The sequence below is a fragment of the Bombus fervidus genome, chromosome 1, assembly GCF_041682495.2.
Source record: "Bombus fervidus isolate BK054 chromosome 1, iyBomFerv1, whole genome shotgun sequence".
Lineage (NCBI taxonomy): Eukaryota > Metazoa > Arthropoda > Insecta > Hymenoptera > Apidae > Bombus > Bombus fervidus.
Genome location: NC_091517.1, coordinates 24,680,627 through 24,700,353, shown reverse-complemented (window position 1 = coordinate 24,700,353; position 19,727 = coordinate 24,680,627).

The following is a 19,727-nucleotide window of genomic DNA, read 5'->3' as shown; positions in this document are numbered from 1 at the left end:
ACCAAGTATCACGATCGATCTATGAATACGATTTAATCTGTTAACCCGTCCAATTTAATTGCTAATATTTTTCACATTATAATTTCTTAATTTAGGAATCACAGAAATTTTATATGTCAAATCATTAGAATTTTGATCCTTTCATTTCTGTTAAGAATAAATTACATCGTATTTATATTTGCATAGATCACAATTGGCCTTGTTCGTTGTCCTGCTTAATTCCGTGATGGTAGAAAACTCTTGTTCAGATATTTCACGGTACGGTTGTGAAAATCGGAGAAAATCATGTATTTTGCAAGAAAACGTAAGACAAATTCTTGAAGAGCTTCGTAAAAGCTCTCAAGAATTTAGAAAAATCATAGGAAATCGTGAATGTCCCTAGGAAACATACGAAATTCATTGAAGTAAAAATTGAATTTAGTTGTTTATTCTTTTGTTCCACTCCTTTCATATCGTTCCGTGTATTCTACAAACTATAAATTACATATACACGATTCTTCAATCTCATCTAAAGAATATAAAATGATTTTCGTGTTTGTGGAAGATACGTTATATAAAAAAAAAAAAAAAAATTATTCACAATAAACGGAAGGTATCTTTCCTACAAGCAAAAAACAAAGTCTATGTAACAGGTACATCTGCTTTTGCAGTCGCTTATATACACAAAAAACACGACTTTCCATAATAAACAACGGCGAAATATCATACAGACATACGATACGTAAAGTATTAAGTCCCGCACAAGCATCCGGTCGGATGTTAAGCCAATATGTAACCGGAAGCTCTGTGTGTCGAGCGGTTTAAACGGAAAGGCGCTTTTGCCCTGGTGCAAAACGAACATAAGAAGAATTAAACGAAACGTTCTACAAAGGAACACGAGAAAGTACGAACTTATCTCAGCGAAGATAAAGAAGTTTTTCTCAAGTGAGACTATATTACTGCTTAAAAGTTTCTGAACCTCTAACGTTCATTATTAATCTGAACACTGTTGAAATTCACATACAATTACTACAAATTGATCAAAGTGTACAAACACTTGTGAACGGCAGTGTCGAACACATATTTTTCTTAAATAATTAAAATTTTCTAATTATATAAAGGACATTAGAAATTATACACGTTATAATTAATACAGAAGTAAAAATATACTAACCAGAGAAACAGTCCAACGCATACTGACGCGACTTTAAGTAGAATGAGCATCGAACCGTGTTGTGTCAGACACGTTCCACTGTGAAGAGGTAAATGCTTGCTTATAGATTCAACTAATTGTACTAAAGAAAATGTTATTTCTATTTTTCATTATTTATGCACGATGGCGTATTATTAGCATATTATTACTCTGTGAAACTATATTAACGATTATATTTCTTCAACAAAAATTATCACGTACAGGCAAAGAACCTTTTGAGCTGTTTTATCGTAATTAAAGTAGAAATTCTTTACGCAAACATTGAGACTATAAAATAAAATATTCTACCCTCGTAACAACAACGAGATTCAGCCTTCGTTCAGCGAGGATTAAACAACTATTGTAAATCAACTTTTATCAGAAGACGTGTCGTTCGTTCGAATTATACGCGCCTTTTTATGACCTGTAAAATCGAGTCGTGTGACGAGAAATTAGCGCACCCACCATTTTGCCCCGCTGTAAAATTTCAACCATTTCCTCTTTTTTCTTTTTTTTTTTTTTTCGCGGATGGAATGAAATTCTTTTCATCGATGCGACCTTTGTTACATTTGACGTTTGTCAGTTGAACGAGCAGAAAGCGCTTCTGTAACGAGCAAGGATAATTTACAAGTCAATTTCGCTATAAAAATAATAAAATGGTTTAGAATAACGTGTGTTTTAACGTCGACTTCGAGTTTCCGAATTATAGCGGGTTTTACGTTCTGTCAAAGTGATTAAGTATCATTAGGGATTGGATTAATTTAGATGTAGGTTCAGAACTTAATTGTCCGTGAAAATACAATTACATTTGCTTTAATTCAATACACATATCCTGTATCGACCGTAATGAGATCGTAATCTATACTCTACGTTGTAATACAGGAGAATGTCGTGGTCTATGTAGAAATCAGTTAATCGTTTACCAGAGCACAGTGGAAACGTTTGGAGGTAAAATAGCATAGAACGCTGATTAAAAATATCAAATTTGAGCAATTAATTTGAAGTGTACCTGAAATTCCTTTATATGAAATTAAATAATCAGTATCACAATACACCCTCCATTCTAAATTCCTTACATTCTGTACTTGAAACATTTTTCTTGGCTCTTCTCGCAATTAAAATTTAATATTAAGAATACCTCACATGCTTCCTTCCTTTCGTACGCAGACTTCACGCTATGTCTGCTATGAAAAGATCGTATATTAAAGGTATTAATACTTTCATTAGCTGCAATTCATTTCTCATAAGACACGTTCAACCTGAAATCACTGAATTTCTCATATTTCAATCTCTTACAGGGCCACTTCATGAATGTCAGGGACTGACGTAAGGCACTTGTATTGAACAGCCTCTTTTCATTTCGTCATTCACATTTACAGATTCAGAAAATGATAGAAATGGCAGAAAAATTTTGGAAGAAATTTTAAAGATTTCCTCTATACAGTATCATTGGCTATAACATTATTATAAATTGGTTTATATATTCTCTGCCTTTTGATTTCGCTATGTATATATTTAAATATGTATGAAGAATTCCCGTGTTTTTTTTTCTAGTTAAGCTTGGTTAGGATACTCTATGAATATAAATATAAAAAACGTTACATAAATATAGATCACTTGAAGCATGTGCAGGTAACTTTGATTAAAAGGTACATCGGGCAAAAATATCGATAGGTATAGTGAGAGGATGATACGAGAAATTAAAAAAAAATCGAAAATACTGGATATAATATCCGAGCAAATATTATGTACGAAATTTTACTTGGTTCTTTTTCATATACTCTAACAAAAATTTATTATTTACCTCTTAGTATTCTTTTTTCGTTGTGCTGGAACGATTACGCAATTAGAAATGTTTCACGAAAAAGAAGAAATATACATTCTTTGAGATATTGTTTAAATTTTATTGGTCGTACAAAAAATCGATCATAAAACGATGATGATGAGATTTCTCCATTCTTAATATTTCCACGCCATGTCCCATTCAATATGACATACGTCTGAAAATTACGTAAAATTTCATCGCTACATTTCCGCGTTTGAAATCACTGGAACAATGACCGGTATAAAAAGGAACAGCGCAATGCGCACCCGTTACCTGGGACACTTAACGAGGGGCGTGGAATCGATGGTGGATTCCTGTTTAACGTAGACTCTCGTCGATGCAGAAGAATGACAAACGTTCTTTGCCGCCCGCTCGATATTATCCCAGGGGGAAAATTGCTTCGGAGGAATTCAAAGTGACGACAAATCGTTGTGTCGTCGATGGGGCGCTTTCAACTGTCACAGAAGTGTGGTTTTTCTAGCGGAAAACCGGTGTCGAATTCTATCGATTTAATTCAGTCCCGAAGGGTCTTCGGGAGTGTCGTCTCTTCGCTCGGTCAGGCGAATCGCGCTTGCACCGAAATTCGCTTTAATCTCTTTCTGTTTCGCCTGATAATCAGGAACGTTAAAAATTCAAAATGATAAGAGGAGAATCGTTCCATTGGAAGATTAGAAGCAGACACGAAAAAGAAGAAAATGTGAGACTATGCGTCGTATTCTTTATCAAGGAAGACCGACGATTTGTATCAGCATTGAAGGAATTTTTATTTCGCGCATAAATTTTATTTCATATACTGTTAAGGTTATACGATGGATGTGGAATTAAAGAAACGCGTGGGTAAATTGTAAGGTATTGTAAATATATAATTTATTGTGAATGTAAAGTACAAAGTGTGGAATATATGTAAACTGGTCCAGATCCGCACGCTAGCAATGTTACCCTGAGACTAAAAGAACGCCGAAGCCAACGTCGCACGTGTGCCGTTTACGGTCTGTCGTCGTCGCATTCTTTTGTCTATGCGCTATCGATGACATCGGCGCTTGTGAAAACTGAAGACCAGATGTAGAGTTTTCTTAGAAGCATCGATCACTTCAACATATACAAACTTCAATTTTTATAGAAATGTACGATTCCACGCCGAGACGATTATTCCTGTATACGTCGGTATCTAGGATCTTATTCAAATTGGAACATATCGTGATCCGGATAACAAGAACATAATGGTAACAAGAGCTTATCTACTCGTGTGCTCTTCGCAGTGCGTCAAAATATTATATCCACTCCTTAACATTAATAAGTTGGAGAACATAAGCCGACGTAGAGAGACATAGTGAGTCGCTCTAAATGCTAACCAGCCCCGAAGATGTTCAAACTGGCGCTCGCATGATCCACGGAGCGATGTTCATTCTTAGTCGATACACGCGTACTTGGCACGTAAGCGCATGCATTAAATGCGTTTCCAGTGTATGTCGAATCAAAATCAAATCGAGTTTGGAACGTGGTCGGATAGCTGCGGAGCCAAGGAGACAGGGTAGATCCCCGACCGAGACGACGTCGGTCCCCTAACTCACCTCGAAGTTTCTCAACTGTAATTCCGACTCGATAGTTGCCACGGTATTACGGAACTGCGCGCACCGCCCTAACTCCATTAATCATTACGGCTTTGAGATCGGCACGGGATCGTTTTTGAGAGGAGGACTCCAGAACGAACAGTCGCCACGACTCGAATCCTAATCTATCTTGGATGGTATACTTACGGTCGACGTCGATCTTACTTCTGCGTAGAAATAGAGGCCGGCTGTTTGAGTTACGACCACGTCGTAAGATTTCCCTTCCGCTCGACTTTAGGCACGAAGGCAAGAAGGCGATGGGGAATCAGGTTGATCGGCCCCGCGCTAATGTCGATGGCGGTATTTAAAGTTTTATCGGCATCCAATCTTGATGAATACGATTGCCCCTTGTTGGTTGCGCTGCGATCTGTGAGAATAATCGAACGGTGGAAATTCTATCGTCGCGTACATTTGATTTTAGTTGATTTCAGAAGATAGAAAAACTGTAAACCGTTAGGTTCTTGGCATCCTTAAGGAGTTAAAAATTAGAATTAAAGTTAGAATTACAGAATTGAAAATCGTAAGTTCCTGTAATATTTAACTTTAGAAAACGCGATAAGCACAGTTTTGTCGATTTTCTGATTTTAATACCATCGCATGATTAAATGGGTGAATTTTAATTCGACGCAATGGAAAATAAACACAAGCTGTACACGTCTTTGAAACGTAGTTGATACATCGATGAAGCTTTATAAAAGCTAAAGATACACGTAATCAATGATACGAAAAAAAAAAAACGAAATGTAAAAAGAATTTTAGTAATATGGGATTGATTGACAAATATATTGATAATATAGAAACGATACTCGACTTAACAAAACTTTGTTATCCAGCCAAAAATAAAAGTCGCTTAAACTTCTTTTACGCTTTCCCAATTTCTGTCATATGCACTTTATCAATCCTCCAGTCTCATTTTCCTCCAACAGTTAAATTCCAATGAATACAGGACGGATTCTCAACACGGAAAGGGATATCACTGTGAGTAGGATTCTACGCCTCTCTCTCCTCGAGTATCGAAGAACATACCCAGGGTGACATTTGTCGAGGAGCTTCCGCACACTTGGACACGCCAAGCGAACCAGCTTAATCTGCATAATTCTAACTACCTGTGTAGCGGGTTGTCGTGTATTTCGAGAAATACGCGCGTCTAGCGCCCATAATTCCACTAATATCGGGAATTGTTCGGCGAATTGAAATAGTTCGTCGAGAGATCGCCATCCTCTTCCACCGCCAGTCGTGGCCATGCGTGCAGACGTCGTCGTCGTAGTTACGTCTAGGGTGAAATCCTCGCTTGAAATTGTTTCAAGCAGAATCGTTGTTGCCGATGACAAAGGCGTCGTCGAATTAAGGCACCTCCGAATGGAATTCCCACGCATTAACACGCGTTCGAGCTGAATACGCCGTCATTACTCGCGAAATGGTTTTATCGAAGTTAATGTTTCTTTGCCGGATGCTGTTCGCTTTGTTGAACGATTTTACCGATGACGCACGGTGCTTCGTAATTGACGTTGATGGGCGCACGAATGAAAATTGATGATGTAACTGTGATTTTATTTTCGGAATAAATTTAAAGTTTAAGAGATAATTTGACTATATTGTAGACATTACACTTGATGTTGCGAACAGCTAAATTTATATAGCATTCGTGTCCTATGCTAAACTCGATCGAGACACAACTAATTGTCCTGAATCTGTAACTGTAGTTGACTTTAATGTGTTCAGAGATAAATGTGAATTGCAAAACTAACATCTGCTAAATGCTTTCTACTAAGACGCCCGTGACAGGTGAAAATTTTCTCCGTAACAAGAAGCATTAGATTTACTACACTGTTAACTGTCAGCTTGCAGAATTATACATTGCGCTCCTATAAGATTCACTACCTAAGTTTCAATATTATGAAATTAATTATTTAATGAGATCGATCGTTATATATCTTTTATAAAATTCATACATACTTTAGTATTTAAAAATCGCTGAAAATGTATGGCTAAAATAACGAAGTGAACTAAAAAGAATTTCTACACGTTTAAATCTCGAATAGGTATGCTACACGGTGAATCCATTTAATCCTTAAATATAAATAACCCAACGATCTTTGTCCATATCAAATCAATAATAAATTATATACAATATAAAAGTTACCATATATCACGACAAACATCAAGTCCTGTAAATAATTAGTTTCAAAGAATGATTTATTTCAAATACTCAAACTGTTCCATGTACGTCCCATGTGTGTAATTTCCGCATGAACATCAATTCGAGCTAAGGATCGCCGGCTATCTAGCAACAGTAGCATAACTCATCAACGACGAGAACGTACGTAACAGCCTAACCTTCGACCAAGTTAACTTGACTATCGCCACAAATTGAACAAGCATTATGACCAACCAATTGGAGAAGTTGAAGCCGGCATTTGCTTTGGAAAGTCATATCGTTGTCGCTCGCGAGCCAATGTGTTGCGAAGCAGTCTCGGTAATTAGAGCTCTGTTGCTGGCAACGTGCATGTCTATCTGCCAGATGAACCTAACTCAGCGTGCAAGGATCCATTAACACGTATATTCTCGCCAAGGAACGTACGGTCTGGCTAATATATACGACAGAACACGTGCGTCCATACGGAAGCTGGCAGCGAATCGCACACAGCAAAACGAAGCTACTGAACCGGCTGTATTCTACGAACGCTACTAGCAACAATTAGGCGAGCCCTTTGCCATCGCACCGGGACGCATACCTGCGTCAGTTCACGGAATACATGTGTTGCTCGTGCAATTGTGACGTGTATATATCTGCCGACCTGGTGACTATGCTCTGTCCCGGCTTATGTTACGACGGTATGCGACGTATGTTGCGCGTCGGCCGACCACCGTAAATCGCGTTATTTACGCGCTCTGTTATTAGCGTCTCCGCACAGATTTCCTCTGACTATGCTACCTCTTGACTTCCAACAGTGCATAAAGTAGCTTGACATCATAATTCATAAGATTTCGATGCAATCGATAGAGTAATTTTCGTATAAGTTTTTGGAGAGATAAAATTCTGTATAATAATAATAATAATAATAGTAGTAATAGCAATAATAGCAACACCCACGCGTATGTCAGTAGAATTACGAACAAAGGAAAACATTACAATTGCCACCGATACATTTGTCCGCAAAAATAAATAGAAACACGACTGTCGCTTCGTGGAAAAACTTTAAATACTTGAAATGTTAAAAAATCTAACTTGCACGTTGTCGATTTTCTTTTTGACTCGTGCCTACGCAACATGATATCTTTCTTCGACCCGCTGACCCAGAAACAATTCTTGTCACGTGTCTACACGTATGCTTTTGCTTTTCACGTATTTGAATCGACGCGCCGCGGCTTACGATCCTCGAGTGGAGTAGTAAAAAAACGGAAACTGAAATGGAACGCAACGTATCCACAGCGACAGTTACAAGTCGCTAGATCACATTAAAAAAGAAACTCGAGGCGCCACGTCTCTGAATGAAAGCGAGACTCTAAGCTGATACCTTCCATTCACTGTCTTATTGTCAGTTTTCACAACTGGTGTCTACCTATCGTCTCGAATCTCGGAGATCATAACGAATCTCGTTTCAATATTTCATTTCGCAACTGCTGGTCGTATAATTAGCTCCTCTAAAAATTTGTTGTCAATGAGTTCGTAAATAATCCATGTCTCCGGCTCTAAATCTATTCAATTGTGAATTTCTTTCAATTTATAGATACTCTGTAACAGAATAACTAAATAGTCGTAGCGAGCTAGAGATCCCATGAACTATTTCTCGCATCTCGCTAAACACGGAATCCATAGTCTTAAAGGTAGACGATGGACAGTCTTACAGTTTGATACTGATGAAATAGGTGCACCGTCTGGCTTACGATTGTCCCGAACAGGTTGTATAACTTCAGGGGCATGATGTCCGAGACCTGAGGGTCTCAACTTACGAGCAGCGATTCAATAGCATTTCCAAGTTCGAGCTACCAACGCGTAAACTTCGCTTACATAAAGTATTCATTTTAAACTTCATCGTCGCTTACACGGTACGTTAAATCTCCCTTTTCGAGACGATTTACCTCTGCTGCGACCAAGGAAAAATCCGATCCCCCTTATCCACACAATTTCACGCGCAATTAATATTTATGTCGCGACTCGATTCTTCCCCCGTAATTCAGCAATCTTTTGCGCGTTGTCGCGCTTCAGTCGATCAAGATCCAACATGGAGAACGATGAAACAGCAGTAGCTTAGCTGGAAGCAATAATAAAATATGTCTGTAAACATTTGAATATCTTGTACAGTCACATATGATATACCAAATCTTTCTAAATTGAAATAAAAATAATGTAGTATCCTAAATAATTATCATTTATTTACAATGAATCGATTGTACAGATGTTGATTAAACAGAAAAACGGTGGTTGTTTAACGTGAACTAATCACGATAACGTATTTTTTTTTTCGTGGAGGAAATCCGCATGGACACCCGCCGCATCTAGGGGGAAAAGCGGCGTGGTAGTGTCGGACTCCAACCGACTAAAACCTCCACGATGATCGTCCCTCGTGCGATCGAGGGGTGCCCGGGAACCGCTGGGGCGATACACTAGGCCCCCCGCGCACAATAACCTGTCAGCAAATGGCGCGGTGTGCTGCCATGTCACATCGCGTCCCATTCCCGGGCGCCGTCCGGACCCCCAACCGGACTACTTGGTGGCCCCTGGGCGAGGGAGTGTCCAGCACCTAAGTTTTAACCCCCATCGGAGGTCGCGGTGGTCCTAGCGCGCCCCGTGTAGGCGCGTCCACGGGCACTGCTGTGCCCTCGTCGGCCGATCCTCTCGGGTTGGGAGTCCCGCTCCCTCATCCGCTCCGCTGCCTCCTTCCGCAGCATAACTAGCTCGCAGAAGGAAGTTACGGCATTCCTAATCACGATAACGTACTATAATTTAGACAACTAAATAGGTAATTTGCAACTCTCGTCACCACGGATCCAACTCTCTCTCTCTCTCTCTCTCTCTCTCACGTGGACCACATTCTCGACAACGCAACTCGCACTCTCTGACTCCTCGATCTTCGCTCTCTGGCTTCTCCTCTGACACTGACTGTTAATTTGTCTTTCTCCCTTAGCATTCCTTTTGTCCCTTTGTCCTAGGCCCACCACGCACGTGTTCCGCAACCGCTCATGGCCAGAGTTACGTGGGCTTTTTCTACGAAACTATTCGATCGAAGGATCGACGACACATTGATGGGGCTGTCGACACCTCGGCTCTCTCGCGACATTGTTCATGGTTTACCCGATATCTCTTAAGCCTTTTGTCCACGATACTACAATAACCTAAATTAGAAAACGTATTGGTACTAATCATTGTAGATATGCTCCAAGAAAAGGGTTGAGTGTTATTTACTCGATATCAGAAAAATGTTAATCACAGATAATATGTTTCTCATAAAAATAAGCGATATTTCCAAATTTCGTGAATTAAGAGTAGGAGAAACAAAGACGTTTGATCGAAATACGAACGTCTAACGCAACGAGTGGCAGTCGAGACTGTTTAAACTTTGCCAGGTCCTACGATATCTCGTATCAATGATATTCTCGTAGACGTTCAACCGAGCCAGCCCACTACTTTCTCTGAAAAGTTCCATAAACATGCCTTTGTGCGGACCATCCGAAAATTGAATCTAAAAATTCGTTCGGCCAATGTGGGAAAACGTTCTGCTTCTCTATACAGAAGAAATATCGACAATTTCTTAGACGATTTTACCTCCATCGAACCACGACTGGTCAAGCTTCGTTTATTCGCATTCAACCAGCTGAAATTTCATTTATCGCTTATACTCCACACGATTTGGCTGAACGTCTGCTTCTTCGCACAGAAACATTCTTCGTGAGAATTTTTCTGTTAAAGATGACTGATGTTTCGAACGTCTTTATTCGTTTAAAGGAAATTAATTAATTAATACGATCTTATTTATTTACGATGACTAATTTGTTACCTTTGAAGACTATCAATTAAAGAATATATGTCCCTCGTGTATATAAAGGTACATGAATAAAATCATAAAGTAACTGTGTGTAATTGGGTAATTTAGAATTAATCAAATTAAATAGAAATAAGTGAAAATTCATAATCCACGTTATCACGGTAAATTGAAATAGAAATTCCAGAACGGGACGGTGGCATTTGAAACGAAGAAAATAACAGATACTTCAAACTAAATTAAGAAAATGAATAACGTTAGATCCAGTTAAATTTAGATAATAAAATAATGCACGGTAAATCGTCTGCTAGTAATAAAATAATTCTATTGTTCTCGTAGACCAAATTCTTACAGTGCGTCCTGTATCGAAACCAAAAGTAAAATACATTGAAACCTTTACCAGCTACTACGGTTTTTATTCCATGCAATTTCATAGATTTTTTCTACCTTTTTGTAGAGTTAACCGACTTGACAAATGGTGGCTCAAATGGATTTCGCATAAACAAAATTCTACTGTAGTTTACATGTAAACTAGTAGCGAGTAACACTCGAAACGAGGTCTACGTTGGATGACAAAATGGTCACTTTCGTGTAAACACGACGCATATCGTTCGTTTTTACTCCGTTAAGTGGAGAGTACTTTTCAAATACGCTGACATTAGGATACCGTAAATGACTGACGGCTGCAAAATCGTTTAAACGTATCGCGTTCACAGTAATCCGTAGAGGTCCAGCTACGCTTAGTATCCGCTTCAATTCGGCTCTGCTGGGCTTCCATTATAATTATCAACAAGGTACAGCGCTTATTATATTTGTCACTGATGTTCCTGGCGGTACACAGCATCCCGCTTGCGAGTATAATATAATTCAGGATGCAGACCTTGCTGAAAATTCGCCGAGCCCCACTCGTCGATGTCCTGTGTAGGTTAAACACCCTGACATAATGATCGCAGGTTCGTTGAAGTTCAACCATGTCAGATATTACGCATTCTATATCACTATACTTGTGTTTTACCCATTGATTCGTATTATTGATGAAATGTTACAAATCAAAAGTAATACACTATTAGTAGTATTGAGGTTATTAGATGTATGTGAATACAAAGGAACGCGTGGATAAATTGTAAGGTAGGAAATATATATTTTAAAACTAAAGTGTAAATACACAGTTCGCAATACAATTGAGCTGATCCAGATCCGCACGCTAGCAGTGTTAAACTATTTTTTTTTTTTATTTGTGTTTATTTTACAATCAATTCTCGTTAGAGAATTTTAAGTAAATTTATCTGGTATGGTACTATGACATGAATAATAAGTGTTTATAATATGTTTGATTCTATTTGAATCTCGTGCTTAGGTCTAAGGTGTAATGTCTTTTTAGTCTGCGGATCTGTTCCGACGTGTCGAGTAGTTGAGTAATTAGAGGATTTTGGTGGTTGTTAACTCTCGTGCTGTGTCTATTGCTGAATTTGGATAATTCTTCTTTGACTGTGGGTATCTCGAGGTCGTGATGTATCGTTTCGTTGGTGACGTACCAAGGTGCGTCTATTAGGGATCTTAAGGTTTTCGATTGGAATCGTTAGAGAATTTCTATGTTGGAATTACTTGCTGTTCCCCATAGTTGGATTCCATAGGTCCAAACAGGTTTTAATATGGCTTTGTATAGTGTAATTTTACTTTGCGTGTTTAAGTTGGAACGTCGGCCGATGAGCCAGTAGAACTTTTTAAATTTTGCTTCGAGTTGTTTGGTTTTATCTAAGATATGTTGTTTCCATGTCAATCTTCTGTCCAGAGTCATGCCCAGATATCTGACTGACTCTTTATCTGGAATAGGTATGTTGTTTATCGTCACCTGTGCGCAAGTTTGTTTTCGTAGCGTGAAAGTTATGTGACTAAGTGTTAAACTATGACTGAAAAACCCTGAAGCCAGCCTGTGTACAATTTATGGTTTGCCTTCGACGCAGTCTTTTGTCTATGCGCTGTCGATGGCTTCAGTGCTTGAGAAAACTAAAGACCAGATGTAGAGTTTTCTTAGAAGCGATGACCACTTCAACAAGTACTAATTAGTGCTCATTTAGCATAATGCTAACAACATCATAAAACAAATGAAATTTTACAATTGGATATTATAAATTGTACATGTCGTTTGTTTATCGTGTTTGACATAAAATCGTGAAATTGTAAAAGAGAAATTTATAACGTCGGATTCGTAACTTATACGTTCGTTAATATTATTAATTAATATATCTAAATATCGATAAAAGTATCTAAACAGTATCATCGCTATTTTCTACGGATCGAAATTATCGCCCTTACAGTTATATCACTGAACGACAATTTTTTCTCTCAAATTGCCATTCACAATAGTAGGTATATCTCTAAAAGATTGCATTTACGTGTTCGAGCATTGGTGCGACGAGAATTCAGAGGCACGATCTTGACTCTATTATATCGTACAAATGTCCTTATGTAAAAGACAATACTACCATCACGGTTGTGTTTTATGTCGTTCTAACAGCACCGCGGAGATTATACGAGCTCTAGCTGCAATTTGCAGATCGATAGATTTTAACGCACTTGGCAGACCTCTCGTGAAATTGGAATGTTTCCAGCGGGAACGGTCGAGAAACGTTAGTCCGCTACGTAATTGGTATTCTTGACGTAGAAATTCATTTACGAAGTCAACGAGCGTGAAAGGGACTACGAAAGATATTTTTAATAAAAAAGAATCCTTGCTCCGCGCAACGATAAATTTCCCCTTTTCCCCTTCCCTTCTCTGTTTTTATTTGAATTCTGGATATTAATGAATTTAAATTCGAAATATATGCGAACAAGCTCGCGTTCTACGTTCGCCTCTTTCAATAATGGAGCGTTCGCGATTGGCAAAGGTAATTCAACAAAATGCACAGAAATTTTCATGCAGAAATCTGCCTGGATCTTCGTGCAATTACGTTATTTGAAAAGTTCGTATTCGAGTGAAATAAGGATCCACTGCAAATTTGCCTACCGCTCGAGGGTCCTGCTTCACTTTCCCGGTTTACTTTCTCGTAGTTGCGCTCAAAATAATTTTTAAAACGAAGGGAAATAAGGAAAGAGAGAATGGAAGAACTGTCCATGGTTCGCTCTAGGAATCGAATTGTTTCCTTTGTTCCGCTTCTCTCGTAAGACAAAGGCTTTAATTGGAAAATTTTTACGCACACAGACCTAAGCGTAAAATTAATCGAAATCCTGACACAATTGTTTACATAAAGTGTTTTGGAACGATGGTATTGTGAACATTTCGTTTATTATCTTTAAGTTTATTCTTTGATAGTATGATAACACGACGAGGAATTCACGTTAGAATTTAATCTAGAAGTTAAGGTTAATAACCTGTGGAAGACACAATGTTTATGTTGAAACAATATTCAGTGATGTTTATTAAACAGAAACTACAGAACCTGATGTATACAAGTGTGTGATATAACCACGTGTGCAAGAATTGTTGATTGTTGGCCAATTACTTTCAGACTAGACTTAGGTAGTGACCCATGATCCCTTAAATATTTTGAACTCCACTCTCTATACAGTAATAAGTATGACCTGTGTAAGTGTCCTGTTCAAATGCCTTGTGGATGCCTGTGTAAAGGTATTTATTCCTAAGCGTGAAATATCGTTGTATTCCAACAATTCAGAGTAAACGACTTAAAGAGCAATTGTCTTCTTTTTTCTCGGAATTTTCTTTATTTTGCTATTTGACTAATTTCGCTGCACCGCTAACGAGTTAATCTTCGATACCTGATACTTCATATGCCTGTTAAATCGTACTCAGTCTGCCTTCACACTGAAGATTTTGTAAAAAGTAACATTCTCTCTAAGTAAGAATAAATTTTTTATATAGAAATAATGTAATATCATGGTATTTACGTACATAATATAAAAATTGTAGAGTATATCCTCGGATATATTTTTATTTCTTTCCGTAAACAACTTGTAGCGTATCAAAGATCATCGCTTCGTCAATTAGTTATTATAGTATTTGCCACTTACAAACACTTTTTCAATATATCATGTCTCTTGTCATTTCGCCAATAAAAGGCTTTAAAAATGTCTGATAACAATGTTTCTAAAACTAACTGAACAACGATATATGTAGATGGCTATAATTCATCATCACACGTCAGATTAGATAAACTGAACATTCATGTACAGTGACATTTATACATTTGACGTCAGTTTAAAGCTCTGTTACACAAATCTCTGCTACATTGTATTTTCCTTGTTGCTTATAAACAGCAACGAAACGGATTTGAAATTTCGGAAAGCTGTCGATAAGGATTGGGAAATTTAAAGATTCGAAAATGATCGAGTTACAGAGTTGTGTAATTTCCAAAATTTCTCGTATCCTCGTTGCAGGAAATTTGAAGAATCTATGGAATGTCGAAAAAATGGCAACTGTAATACCGATTAACATTTTTCACCGTATCGAATTTAAAATTAAAACGACCATGTACGTCATGTCGCTTTAAATAGCTGCATTATCGGCGACCTGTTGAAAATTGCGGAGCCAACCGGCCCCGATATCCGTAACTTTCCTGAAAATTCGACACGTGTTACAACAACATGGTGCGCTGGTTTACGTAGGCAACGCCATAAATCTATTCGCTGTCTGCCGACTATAAAGCATCCCTTGCGAAGCAAGCGGGTGCGATCGCGAGATTTTTAACCCCGGCGTATCTTGCCACCATTTTACTTACTTTCATTGTTCCGTCAGTGATTTATTTTAATTCGTCTGCAAGCTCCAACCCTCTTGTCCGACGTGCAAATAGCCGAGATAGCTGTGTCCAGTAAGCAAGATTATCCGGTAGAACGTGCAAGTACACACTGGTGGTGCGTTTACAATTGGATGACTAAAGATCTTAGCGGTGTAAATCAATCCACCGGTATTTTTCATCAAACAGCGTCCAACGTTTATTGTTACAGGAAGTTCATAATATTTGAGAACGTATTATGAGAGAAAATAAGATTGCAATTTCATTAATTACGATATTAAAGAGACGAAACTTGAAACAATTTCAACGTAATTGAAATTCTCTGGACCTTCGCTTACGCTGTGATTTCTAGCCCGCCTATTACAAAGTTACACTTTATACTAAATAAATTCGTCGTACACTCTCTATATTCTCCTCTTCCGACTAGGCACCGTAATCTCTGCTATCCAATAAAAGAAAATAAAACAAAGAACATAAAACGATAAAACAATGAGGATTGAAAAATGATTCGACATAGTAGGAAGATCAGTGCAACCTATCGTTTATTCACCTTAGATAAAATTCCAAAATACACATTAATTAAATCAGGAACTGGAAGAAGAGGCTTTAGCGAGTAGCGAAGCTGAATGATATGCTCTCCAACGTTACGGTGAAACACGGTAAGGAAATCCAAAGTGCAGGAACGAAGACTAATGACGAATTTGCTCACCGCTTGAACGGGGGGCAGCCTGCTGGTTTTCCGCGACTTTTCCACTCGAGTCCACTCCCGGACCGCGGAATGCACGGATATAATTACAGTTCATACAGGATTTACCTTTGCCACGCTAATGTAACGGCAAATATTTACGAGACGTCGGGGTTTAGAGAATCTTCCGCGGAAGAAGTAGCAGTCTGTTTACACTTTCCGTCGGCGAAGTGTATTTGTTAAGGCCTATTTATATACCTCCTCATTACACGAGTGTTTTAATGAAAATTCCCCGGACTTCTCTGCAGGCCGCAAAACCGCTTCCGCATCTTTCCCCAAGCTTCTCCATACTTTTCTTCGTTTTAACTTCTTCCTTCTTTTAATTTCATTTCGTTCGCGTTAGTTCACTGAAAAGATAAAAGAATCGCGATAAAGAAAGGAGACTGAGAGTTTAAAGACAGACGTAATGCACATATTGTGTTAAAGTACAGATACAAAACGTCGTATGGAAAACATTCGTTACTCCACCTCCCACATAACACATTTTTCTCCACTCTCGTGTAATGCACTAATGATTACAAGTAGAAATTCATCGGTTGATTGGAAAGTTTGGCGTTCGTTCTTCGTTGAATAGTCGCCGAACGTGCAATCAAGAATCCTTTCACATGGATTGATAGGGATGCCCAATGTTCGTGTTGTATGCAAATCCGCTGTTGATTATTTCAATTCATCGCTGTTGGATTCTGCTTTGGTCGATGACAAATCGAACCTGAAAAGGAACCGGTAATTTATACCAGCTGTCCTTCGAAACGAGATCGGTCCGATCTGTCTAGTGTAGCTTCGCCAAAGTTTGCATAGCTCGCTAGTATATCAAAGATGCAGATTATTTGGAAACTAGATAAGGCATCTTCACCTAAACCCCTTACAATAGGTGAAACTTTAAAAATGTAAAAATGCATAGATTGCATAGAATGGACGAAAAAAGTATAAGTAGGTTGTATTTTTGTTATGTAGGCGCTTACAATTGAAAGAATTCAATCTTGCAGAGGATTATTATTTTTACTATGTTATATAGATACAACAGATATATATATATATGATCTTTGTATTTTATGTCTTTTTGCTTACCTTTATTGATAAAAATGAAAGTGAATAAATTGTGCTATATTTTAACAATATGTCTTAACGTATCTAAAAAATAATATAATTGAAAGAACTCAATTTTGCAAAGGATTATTATTTTTACTATGTTATATAGATACAACAGATATATATATATATATGATCTTTGTATTTTATGTCTTTTTACTTACCTTTATTGATAAAAATGAAAGTGAATAAATTGTGCTATATTTTAACAATGTGTGTCTTAACGTATCTAAAAAATAATATAATTGAAAGAACTCAATTTTGCAAAGGATTATTATTTTTACTATGTTATATAAATACAACAGATATATATATGATCTTTGTATTTTATGTCTTTTTGCTTACCTTTATTGATAAAAATGAAAGTGAATAAATTGTGCTATATTTTAACAATATGCGTCTTAACGTATCTAAAAAATAATATAATTGAAAGAACTCAATTTTGCAAAGGATTATTATTTTTACTATGTTATATAGATACAACAGATATATATATATATATGATCTTTTGTAATATTGTATTTTATGTCTTTTTGCTTACCTTCATTGATAAAAATAAAAGTGAATAAATTGCGCTATATTTTAACAATATGTGTCTTAACGTATCTAAAAAATATATCATATTATATCATGTGTTAGGTTGTCCGAAAGTTGTCTTTCTTTTACAGACACGTCTTTTACAACGATGCATCTTTACACAAACATGAAACCTAATCTGTCGAACATTGTGATCTTTATTTTAATAGAACAAAATGGATCACACGTAATTCGATGAAATAATATAAAACGGAAAATATTATGCATTTCCTTATAAAACGAAAGAAACTTTTCGGACGACCTAATATCATAGAGCTAACGTTTTTGCTATAATATTTTATATTTAAGGAGTGTAGGTGGACTTCCGTGACTAATTCTATATTATCTTAAGAAATAAGTTCTATGATTCAAAAGGCGTAACAACTTCTGTACTACTTCTAATTCTGATAGCACGTTATCAAGGAAACATTATACAGGCGATCGTGGAGCTATCATGACTCGAGTCGGCCTGTTTATCCATGGAAATTGTAAATTGCACCATTCCGAGGAATACGGCGCAGATTGGCCGAAGAAGATGGTAATGCACCCGGTAAATTTCCATCGTAGAAGATGAACGTGGCTATCTGCACGAGTAGTGGTCCGTGTGCGTTTCCAACTGGACGTTCATTTCAATTTGACGGCATATTCAGCGAGCTTGTGCCGCGCAAATGGATCGTTTCCTTTATAGTATCACGCGACTGATTCCGTAATTTTCAGTCGGTTTAACAGGACCCAGTTTCTAACTGCAAATAGATTCGACCTGTTCGTCCTTGTTTTGACGCGTCGCTGCTTTAGGATGGCAGGTGCGATATCTCTTGTGCATACTTCATACAATTTATCAAAGCTACTAGTATATGGTAATTTTAGATGGCGTTTAAATTCGTCGCGTCAGTAGCTGCGGTATGTCTGAGAGGTCCTTAACATTGCAAGTGGATTTATCGATGTTCAAGAACTTTTTAACGATATATATTTCAAAATACTGAAACTTTTGAATGGATCTGATTCATTGGCCCAGCGATTGTACCATACACTTCGAAAACCGTGTACGAGTCTTGAAATAAAAATCACGGATTTCGAATTAAACGTGGACAACTTTCTACGTTAAGGTCTACAGGACCGAAATAAAATATTAAAGTATCGGAAACTTTCAAACCGATAAGAAAAATCAACTTCTCGGCTAACTAGTTGGTCGGTTCTACCGTGTAACCATGGATTCAGAGTGAGCGCAAGTGATTTTAAATCAACCGTGCAGCGGTGTATATTTCGCTGGTAATATAACGCTGCAACCTGCCGTGCACTTTATCAAATTCTATAGCGTTATAAGCCACGCGGTACACAGCTATGCGTCCTTGGGGAAATAAACTTCATTCCCCGGGAAAGTTCTGCTTTCGGAGGAGAAGAATCTCGAGTTTTAAATAAATTAAGCCTTCGTTTCCAAGGGCCGCGCGCACAAGCCCGCCAGTCGGTTGTTTCAACCGAGAACAAGAACCTGAGTGAATAATATATACCTCGTGGCAACCAAACCCGCCGCATGCTCGTGGATGAAGACAAGGAGAGGAAAGTAGTGGTATCGAACGATCGAAAGAAAGGGCTACAAGCGTTTAAATACGCCTTCGATAAGCATACACGACTCCTTTTCCAAGGCCATCTCAGCCTTCTCGAACCGTCACGGATCGGACGTTTAGACAAGTTGAGTGATAGGGAGAAAACTGGATCCATGGGTGGAAACAAGATGGAAAAAGGGCCAACGAAACGGGAGAGAAACGGACAAGAAGCGAGATCCGAGCCGTGACGAGTGAACGGGCTCGCCGAACTTTCTCAATTAAAAGTTAATTACCTTTCGGCTAAGACCACAGAATTTCAATCGGCAGACGAATAATTGTTCTCCGCGTTTGAACTACTGCCGAAGTAATTAACAGTGTAAACATTTACTTTTGATTCCTGGCCCGTTTTTTCGTTTCCCCCTTTTGACGTTT